The sequence below is a fragment of the Podarcis bocagei genome (genome assembly GCF_964188305.1).
Source record: "Podarcis bocagei genome assembly, chromosome: 4".
Lineage (NCBI taxonomy): Eukaryota > Metazoa > Chordata > Lepidosauria > Squamata > Lacertidae > Podarcis > Podarcis bocagei.
The window spans coordinates 26579028-26590138 of record NC_138128.1 but is presented as its reverse complement, the minus strand read 5'-3'; the positions used below and the strand labels follow the sequence as shown (position 1 = coordinate 26590138).

At 41.8% G+C, this 11111-nt stretch overlaps 1 long non-coding RNA gene across 1 annotated transcript in view; it reads right to left on the bottom strand.

The window, feature by feature from the left end:
* Window positions 1–8122: 8122 nt before the first annotated feature.
* LOC308585219 overlaps window positions 8123–11111 on the bottom strand; it is a 38979-nt gene continuing 35990 nt past the window's right edge. Inside the window, exon 3 of the long non-coding RNA XR_014007164.1 lies at window positions 8123–8248. This is a non-coding gene — a long non-coding RNA (uncharacterized lncRNA). The remainder of the gene's footprint in view (window positions 8249–11111) is intronic.

Below are 11111 nucleotides of genomic sequence, written 5' to 3'. Positions count from 1 at the left end.
CTGCTAATTTTTGTGTATTTTCTGAAGTCTGTTTTGTCAGAGACTCCAGAGATTGATTTACCTTGAGCAGGGCTTCTGTCACAGCTTCCATAGAAACAGCTGTCCCTTTTTCTTGTCCTGTTGTTCCTGCAGGTCCGGCAGTTACGCCTGAAATTGAACCTCTTTTCTTTGTCTGTTGTTGCTGCAGCTGTTGTTGTTGTTGTTGCTTGGTCTTGGCTCTTGTGACTATCTCCTCTTGTGGGCCACTCATGTCAAGGTCGTTTCCCACGGGAGCTGTTCCCCACTGGAAAATTCCACTGTCTTAAGCCGTGCCAACTTTTACTTTACCCTCTAGGGGGAGCAAATCAAAATGGCCAAATATGAGATGTCCAAATGCAGAGACAAAGAGAATATCCAAAGACGTGGAGAAATTAAAGCAGTTAGAGCAAATATAGCTAGAGGCTTGTAGCTGCAAATTGCCACAGTTTCCCAATAGATACTGTTTCGTCTTACTCAGATGTACTGTAGCCAAACAATACAGAAACTTTGTATCACAATGTAACTTTTACAGGAAAAAGTCAGTTCAGTGTCCTATTGTCCTAAAAGGCAGACCGTTTCGTGCTCTTAAGTAGCTGAGACAGCAGAGGATTTTTCTTTTAAATAAATCATGCAGTTACCAAAGTCTCTTTCACCTCCCCTCTGCCCTGCTAGCTAGAGGGGAGATCCAAGGTCCAAGTGTCAGGTTTAATTAAATAAAAAGAAAGTTTTGACGGATGCAGCTTTAAAGTTCCGTTGCTTTCACTTTCATGCAGTCGGGGGGAGGCAGACTTCCTTGATTTTAACCTCCCCGCTTTCAGCCAAATCTCCGAATTTTAGATCCAAATAAAAGTTCCGTTTTACTCACGGGTTTTTTCTGTCCGTAATTTACAGGAAGGAATCGGCGCTCTCCACTAATAGCGACGCGGCTTCACCCTGCGGGCTGGGTAGCGATTCTCAGCACCGCGCTCCCCCGATGTCGTTCCAGAGCCTTTAAAAAGGCTCTTTCTGCGGTAAAGGGGGGGCGCTTTTGGTGCCCACCGAATCTCCTCGTTCACAGGCTTCCGCGCCTGTGATTTTAGGGGTCCCCCGCTTGCCGTAGCGGGGCAGACCCGAACTCGCAGGGCAGTCCTTCTCCGGAGCTCGGAAAAAGGACCGCCATTAGCGCTGGCGCCGACCGGAAGTCTCCTCAGGACACCAGAGTCCTTCAGCTCCAGTCACTATGACCAATGGTCAGGAGTAATGAGAGCTGTGGTCCAGCAACGTCCAGAGATGTATCCCACCCATGGCTTATATGAATAAGTACTTCTCAAGATCTTCCACATGGTGGCTGTCCTATTTAAACTCCTTGGCTGACATTGTTGATTGACTGGTTTCCTGCAAGGAGCTCAAAGTGGCATATATGGTTCTCCTTCTCTGAAATTTTTTCCTCATAACAATTCTGTGAGGTAGGTTAGGCTGAGAGGCAGTAAGTGGCCCAAGCTCACCCAGCGTACTTTATGACCATGTGGGGATTTGAACCCTGGTCTCCCAGGTCCTAGTCAGCACCTTTACATCACCTCAGGTACTTGGGATATAAGCTCTGGAGTTTTTCTAGGAAAAATCAGCTTATGGCCTGAATTCCATTCTGCTGTACATTGCATGGAATGTGCTTCTAATTCTATAGAACAGCCTTTTGACTCTTGAGACATCGTTGAGGAATTTTTATAAGTTAAATCTCAGTTCCTTGTCTCCAGTTTCAGTCACATAATGCTGGGACAGATGGTTTTAATTAAGCTATTCAAAGAAATATTAAGAAACAGGGCAATCTAACAACAACAAATGCACACACAGAGAGAGATTTGCTTTACCACATTTCATTATCCCAAACTTCATTATCCCAGTGTCAAAACAGTCCCAGCCACACAAAAGTAGGAAGTATCAGCAGACCTGGGGAAACCCCACAGTTGGAAAGAAATGCAATAAATCTTTAGGAGGAAAAATGACAAGGCAATGAGAATGCTAACTTGCTGTTGGAGGGAAGGGAGTGGATGATGGGAGTTGTAGTCCAAAAGTTATGCATCCCTATCTTGCAGTCTGTTACATTACCTGAAATCAGAGAGTTTGCCCTGGTTTACCTCCCATATTGCTCTTTCATCATTCTGTTAATGTAAACAGAAAGCTAAAGAATGTTTTCAAGTTTGAAGACACATTCATTGCATTCCTAAGCTTTTGTTTCCAGTGAATGTGTATTCAAGCCATTTCCATCCCAAACAGAGTGTCTGCCTGTCCTCACATTTAGCCAGCTCTGCATGAAAGTATTTAATACCACCAACTTAATTAGGCATGAGTTTGGATCTACATGCAATTTCTGCTTTGTATATAATATAAGGATTAATAAATGGTCTGGTCTGCGCTGTACTTAGTACGTCATACATTTGTTTCCACAAAATATCTTGTATTTTTAAACACTTGAAAGCAATTCCCGACACAAGATCTACCCACTCTGGAAGAATGGCAGATGAAAGTGATGGACTACATGACATTGGCCGAGATGACAGGCAGAATCCGTGATCAACGAACAGAGACGGTGGAAGAAGAGTGGAGAAAATTTAAAAGCTATCTTAAGGACTATTATAAACTTAATGAATGTTAAAGTGTTCTGGTTTCCAGAAACAAAGGGATACAGTGACACAAGGTCAGAATATAGAGAGGACTAAGATGACAGAGGTGGAGAGTAACAGTTGGGAGTTGCTATAAAAATATGGACACTGGGATGCAGAAAGGGGGGGTATGGGGAAGTCTGAGAAAAGAGGTTTATGAAAATAGGTGATGAAACTATACATGTATGTTTGTTCTTTTAAGTGTTTGTTTGTTGTTTAAAACTTTGTAAAACCAATAAAAATTTTATAAAAAAAATAATGAAAGCAATTCCCTCTAATACATACACACTCCACATAATAAATCTATTATCGTTAACTGTAAATCTCTAGACAGTCTATTGCTCTTGACAGGCTTCCTTTGAAATTGTTAGCATTTCACTTATTCAGAGGAACCTGTGTGAGTGTTCCCATGGCAGAGCTAAGCTTAGCTCATAGTAAGGAAAATCATTGCATCATCAACCAGAAAGAAATGATTTTCCTCAGATGTGGAGAAATTATCCTGTTTTGGGGATAGACCTGGAATAAACCAATACACACACACACACACATCAGAAGTCTGACAATTTGTTCTTGCACAGCGTGGCCAGAGGGTTATTTTTCCTATGACATAGAATCGGGGGGAAATTAACTTATTTTTATCAAATCAAATACTGCTCCATATTTGGAACTGTGCAGAAAGAGGATGGGCACTTTTAAAAGGCAGGAAATGAATAAGGAGGAAACTCTCAGATGAGGTAGAAGAATGGGGTAGCTTCAGGAGACATAAAATGAGGTTGGGGGTCATAGATGGTTGGTTGTCTGTATTGGACCATAGATCTGTGTTTTATGCAAATCTCTGGAGAACAAAGAAAGGGGACAGATTCTGAGTTCAGTGTTTACTAATCCCCAATCCCGAGGGTCTTTGAAGTATAAACTGAAATTATTTAACCTGACAATTTCCATGAGGCCTAATTTAACTGACAGCTCCTTACTTGCATGGTGAGGGAGGATGTAGCAGTGTTGGCAGTTAAGAATTGTTGCTCAAATTAAGAAATCTCTTCATCACAATTACACTCTAACAGGAATTTCTGTCAATCTAGAACACATGTTGAAGAGTAGCCAACAGTAATCAATGTGAGGGGAGGTGGAATAGCCCAGTGTAAATGTACTATCTGGATTTTATAAACTATTGTGGAATTTACAAAATGAAGTGTCATTGGAAATTATGGAATTTCTCGGCTTTAGATAATGTGAACCAGCATTCAGTGAGTCACGTTTGTCAAAATGGCCTAGCAAAGAATGAGGGTGTTGAGAATGCTGAGTTCTAATCTGTGAAGCAGATGCTGTCTAAATCTTGTTTATATTTTCATTTACATTTTCATGATTCTGTATTCTGTGGATAGGAAGTCAGCTAATACTGTTTTCACTCATGTAAAAGAGATTGATTCAATACTACTTATTCATGTTTATTATTACTACTACTACAGTAAACCTCTTCCATGAAAATAAGCAAAAGAGGTATCACAACCCAGAGGGACAGAACAAATCAAACCACTGTGAAAGAGCTTCCACAGTCAAAAAAATTATTTACTTTGAGCTGCAAGACAGCTAGAGTTCAACCACCCTTGACAACGTCTCATGAAATGCAATAGAAATTATGCTTCCAGATCATGCAATAAATGATATTAGACGTGACCAGACCAGCATCCATAAGAAGGCACAGCCATTGCTATAACAATCCTAACAATATGAAATATGATCGATATCTTCATTCTTCATATGACTTGGGGATATGTGGCAGAGGCCTCACTAAAGAGCAGAAGAGCATTTTACACTCACCGGGGGGGGGGGGGCAGGGAGGACACACACACAGTGGAACTGGATATTCTGTGCCTGCTCAGACGACAGAAGGGAAGAGAAGTTTTACAAGTTTTAAGGCTGCAATTCAGCAAAGTTAATCACAACTAAATCACACCGTAAGCAATGGAATAAGACTTTGTCATGACTAACAACAGGCACGATCACCACTTGTTTCTAGTGCCATAAATGCCAACTTTGCTTGCACTCAGCAGTGCCTGTCAGGGGTGACAACTTGAATAAAATATTGTGGGAGCCCGAATAAGCCCTGCCCCACATAATTGATCACATGACCTAATGCACACACCCCATTTGAATGGGAATGCCCATCAACTTTGTGGGGGCCTGGCCCCCTCAAATATTTTATTATGGGGGCCAAAGCCCTCACAGCCCCTAGGAGTTGGCTCCTTTGGTGCCTGTCATTCTCAGCACTTATCCGTAAACAGACCCCTGTGTTGCAATATAGACAAGCTGAACAATATAACACAACATGATGGCCAATAACAATGGCACTAAACACTTTTTATAGACTAATACAAATGATCAGATTTTGCAACCAAAGTTTCTGAATCTTCTTCACCAGCCACGGTAGAATAATTCAAAAGTTCGATATATACATAATCTGTCACAAATATTGCTGGAACAGAGTTTCTGGACAACCAATCTGTTTCGTTCAATGCATCATCAGCCAATCTTGATCAATTCTTCATCAGCCAGACTTGTCAGAATTGATACAAGAAGGATGCAGTTCAATTTCTTACAAGCCAATCTTACATGTAAGCAATTATAAACACTGTAGAAAATATGCTCATATGATACTGTAGTCACTGATCAGCACTTAGCCTTAGACAGCAACACTATGATAAACTCCTGCCTTCTCTATTTAAGTTAAATATTTATGTTGCATTGTTATCCTATATTGAGTAATTAAATCATTTGCTTTGACAGATGGCAAGGTGCATTTGACAATTCTCCATGGATACCTCACAGGCCAAACTGTTCCACAGCCTTGTGGTGAAGGCAACAGGGAGCAACAGAAATGGACTTGGATGAAACCAACCAGCAAGTGACAGAGTGTGGGGGCAATCGGGCAGGATGCTAAAGTGCTACTTTTAAGGGTTGTAGAAATTATTGTTCACCACTACCACGTCATAGGACAGTGTATGCAGCCTGGGTTACAGCTAGGGATGCAAAAAAGGGGCCAACTTCTATTCATATTCATTGCATGCAGCAATGCTCGCTTACTGCTGGAGTTTAGCTTCTAGCAAAAATAACATTGTTCACCTCACTGTCCACAAGGCTTTATGCAAATAATTATGTAGTTAATAAAGCCACCATTACACTACTCCACACTATTCATTTTAATGCAAAGGAAACACAATGCAAATTGGAGGAGGAGACCTCAATTATGTATTATTATATATTGTTTACAGATGAAACAAGAGTGAATGCCGATTCTATTCATGGGATTGATTTCCATTCTGGACACAGGATGAATATGCAAAGTATTGCAATTTCTGCTCTCATTTGTGTTTTCTTTGGAATTCTCTGACAGGAAGCAAATGAACAAACAGGGAGGCCATCTATATAGCTGCCCATTAAGTGAATGGGCTTGGCGTGAGTGCCACTGCCATAAGTGAATGCAACTGCCATATTCCACCCCCCACTCCCTGAAAAAAAAAAAAGCTCAACAACTGTGTCCAGATTTTCACTTTTGGGAATATGGCAACCCTAATTCAAGGAAAGATTGAGGGCACAAGGAGAAGGGGACGACAGAGGACGAGATGGTTGTACAGTGTTCTCGAAGCTACCAGCATGAGTTTGACCAAACTGCTGGAGGCAGTGGAAGTCAGTGGAAGTTTGACCAAACTGCGGGAGGCAGCGGGAGGCAGTGGAAGACAGGAGTGCCTGGCGTGCTCTGGTCCATGGGGTCACGAAGAGTTGGACACAACTAAACGACTAAACAACAACAACAATTCAAGTGAATGACCTTAGGGCCAAACAAGAGTACAGTGGTACCTCGGGTTACATATTCTTCAGGTTACATAAGCTTCAGGTTACAGACTCCACTAACACAGAAATAGTGCTTCAGGTTAAGAACTTTGCTTCAGGCTGAGAACAGAAATCGTGCTCCAGTGGCGCGGCGGCGGCAGCAGCAGGAGGAGGCCCCATTAGCTAAAGTGGTGCTTCAGGTTAAGAACAGTTTCAGGTTAAGAACAGACCTCCGGAACGAATTAAGTACTTAACCCGAGGTACCACTGTTTATCTTAAGTGTATGATCAGATTTATTTATTTATTTAAAAATCAAGTACTTTCTGAGGTTGAGGTACTTTCTTCTTCTGAACTTCTTCTTCCACTATGGAGCCCTCTGTATGGAGCCATCTTTAACACCTGCTGAAAACTCATTTACACTCCCATGTTTTTGCTGACAATTAATACCAGTGTCTTCTTAATCTGTTTGTTTTGGATTTACGGTTTGTGTATTATATTATATTATTATATTATATTATATTATATTATATTATATTATATTATTATATTATATTATATGTCACAAGGCTACTACCACATAGATGTATAGCTTCCCATATTGATTTTTAACTTCTTTCCTTTGCAGCTGTAATTATTATGATAATCACAACAAATGTTCTTGCTTTTAAATCACTTGCTTTTTACACAATTTAATACTGAATTTTCCCATGCATGGACATCCAAACATTGATTGCTATAAATCTTATATTTATTTTGAACCCACTCCACCTCTAGCCATGTGGGTCCCAAATCAGATTGAGGAGCCTGAGCCAAGCCCTGCTAATTAGGTGTGCTGTCAAGGTTCAAGGAATCCTATCCCTCACCTGGAGAGACAAAGAAATGTAGTTCTTATTTCAATTATGGCATTGCTCTGAGTAAAACCCAACCCCCCTCCGTCTCTTTTATCCTACGTCATCCCTGCGCCGGCAGATATAGGCTTTCTGCCTCTGAGCTTTATATTCTCCTACTCTCACTGCATGCCTGGTCCTGGGAGAGGGGGGCTCAGAAATGCTCTCCAAAGACACTGAGTCTGTCAGTTGTCGCTCCCCTGGTGTTTCTTCTTCCTGCTGTTCCTCTCCCAATATTTCCCAGCTTTTACCCTCTGCAGCCTCTGAACTACGTCCTTCTGCAAACCACTGTTCTAAATCTATACTGCCCTCCTGTCCTCGGGAAGGTTCAGGAGAAGGGGCGGCAGCAGAGGTGGAGCTAGCTGCTCCGGCACCGGAGGTGAGCGGCGAGCATCCCAGGGGGCAGCGTGACAATGTCATCCCCCCCTCAGGGATGACATCCAGGGCAGGCCGCACCTACCACACACCCCTTCCTCCACCAGTGGGCAGCAGCCCCCACCATTCCTCCTCAGTCCAGCCCCTGACATGTGCCAGGGCTCACCCATTTTGCTTGTCTGGTTATTTTGGCCAAGCTATACCCATCTGCCCTACATGTTGTCATCTCTGGTGTCAGGTGTGGTGCAGGGAAAGACCTGACTCAGCCAATGTGGTGTTTGCAGGTATCTGCACAGCTGGTTGTCAGGTCCTGTGAATTCCCATGTAAAGCTCTCCCCAAGACCCAGCTACAGTAGAACCTCGACTTAGGTTTGTTGGAAAATTCCATTCCACCTTTAGTTGCAGACATGGAACTGTTGCATGTCACATGTCTGTTTGCATGCCAGCACAGCTTGCTGGGAACTTCCGTTGTGTGTATAGCTTTTGCTTTTCTCTGTCTCTCTGAGGAGAAGAAAAGGAGACAACATGTTTTATTTGTCCTGATTTATGCTTAATAAATCTTTAGCTGTTAGTATGTTTCCACAAGCCTCACGCCTGTTCTGTTTGCGCAGTATGCTCTGCTAATATATTGTGCCCTGGCTTTGAAGCCTGGGTCGCTAATTTATGTTGCACCAGAGATCGGGGGATCATCACAGCTGGAAGGGCATGATCCAGCTGGGGGCTAGCCAGCTGGCATCCCGACCCCCAAAGGATGCCTACAACATTACCCTTGGGTAACGTAAACTTCGGGTTACGAAAGCGGCAAACCCAGAAGTATTTTTTCCAGGTTTTGCTGCTCGCGCATGCGCAGAAGCACTCTACGCGCAGCACGCCTGCGCAGAACAGGTACCTCCAGTTACGGAAACTTTGGGATCTGACCAGAGCTCCAGAACATATCCCATCCGCAACCGGAGGTACCACTGTATAGTGATTAAAAGTTAGCACAGTGACGTATGTTAAATGTTGAACTTTTTTTTAAAAAAAAGTAAAACATTTTCCTTCTTAACAAAATATTAACTAGATCAATCAGAATTTCCCTTAGATGTTGTTTCCCTCTGACTTCCGCTTATTTGTCCCCAAGGACACACCACATGGACATCAAATTATCTGCCCGCTGAGCATCTATCAAAGAGCTAAGTTCGGTCCCTCTGGTAGAAAGTAACTTTGTAAGGTTGATTCCAACAGGAAACACATTAGATTTATGTCCAATAGTAACAAACAGGTGCATCTGCAGCAAGTGCAATCTGGGTTCTTCTTCAGGTTTTGTCTGACACCAGCTAGCAATTTTTTATGGAACTTCTGATAAATGTAGCATTTGTAGCTTTAAGAGGTTAATTATCAAAATAGTTTCCTCCTGCCTAGTCAAAGTGTGAAACCTATAGGAAGGAAATTGAATCAAAATGTGCAGAGCACGGATGTTGATAGATTCTTTAAAAAAAACAAAACACTGCAGGATTTATTGTTTAAAGAATTATCCGTCCTTTTTATGGTGGTCACCAGACAAGATTTAGCTCAAAATTGGAAGACAGCTGCTAATTTGACACTGAAGGCATGGTACAAGAAAATCTGGAACATTGAGTTCATGGGAAAAAAAATGCCCAAAACAAAGACAATTTTGAGGAACATTTTTATTCATCACATCAGAAACAAGAGCAAGACAAGGACTCTGCTATCGACTGTTGGCATACTCTGGAGTATCTGCTGAGACAATGAACATGATATTACTTAATGCCTACATCTGATCTCAGTATTGACACACGATTTGTTAAATAACTTAACCTCTATGTGAATGATATTCCGTGTGTATACACACACACACACACACACACACGGAATGGATGGGGAGGAGAAAGGCAGGAATAGGGAGGTTTTTTTGAGTTAGACAGTTTTTCTGCATTTAATTACTGTTTTTAATTACGGGGTTGTTTCAATGGAATAGTTTTACTGCATATTTCACATATGGATGTTTACATTATAATGTTTGCATGTTTGTTTTTCATCCTTATAAACCGCTAAGAAGCCTGTGTTGGGATTAAGTGGCATATAAATTAATAACCAATAATAGTAACAGGCTAAGCAACAGCAAGAAACAGTAAAGATGAGATAGGAGCAACAAGAGAGGGCTAAGGACAGAGTTGGGAAAATAATTCAATTCAGTGCACATTTAAAGGCAAACTTACCCAATTCACACTTTTTGAAACAACACAGCCATCCTTCAAAACTTTGCCTGGATTTTGCAGTGCAGTTCTCAGGCCAGGCTACATCTAGAAAAATGCACAAACTAAGACAAAGTGTGCATAGAAGTGCATTTATTAGTGAAAATAACACACACAGAAATGCATTCTATCAGAGCAAAATGCATTTGCAAATAAGTGTATATTCGGTGAAAATTGCATGGGAAAATGTATGCATTTGGAGGAATTCATGCTAAAATTCTGATGAGTTTCCAGGGGGACTTTTTCCAAAAATGCAAACTGAGGTTGGACAGGGGAAGCCAAGATCGGAAAAATGGGAAATCCAAACTGACAGATTCACCATCCCTAGTGGGGGGGCTAGCTAGATACATTGTGGGGATTCATATGTCTCTCTCTTGCTGATGAGGGCTGGCAGCTCTACTGCCTGCTAGGAGGGCTGTGCTGTTTGCTTTCCCCAATGCTCTGCTGGTCTACTTGGAAATAAACCACACATTTCAAAAACAAGTCTCCAGTGATCTCTCCTGCAAAAAGGAAGCCAAACCCCGGAGCTTCTCACCGCCTGGGGGATGCAGGGAGCATGTAACAATATTGTGTGGTGTTTTGTTCTTGGTTGTTGTTTTTTTAGATTTTCCTCATCTTAAATGTCATTCCTCATGTGAAAGATGTGCTGCAGATGGCTACAGTGCTATAGGCACACAGACACCTTTTGATGCTGAACACTAACGCTTCAAAGAACCACCATCACAGACCCACACTGTCCTTTAGTTCTAAATTTTAATCCGGTGGCCTTAGAGAATATATTGGTCTATTTGATGCCAGTTCTGTGCATTTTCAATGTTCTCTGTGCTATATATTCTCCCCTGAGTTTGTTTGTACCCTCTTTGCAAAAACAGTCTGGCATACTTGTTTACATTATGCATTTTACTAGCACTGGCCCCATGAACTGAGACCTCTATATTCGTCAATCTAAACCATACCACTGACCTCTAATGCTTATGGGAGATGAAGAAGGAAGTTGTCCATCAGCTGTCTGTAGTCTAGAGGCTCTGTTAATGATGAAGAAACAAAATGGACTTCTCTCTTTTTTTTAGTAAATAAAAATAGCATCCAGCAGTAGGAACATATTTCCT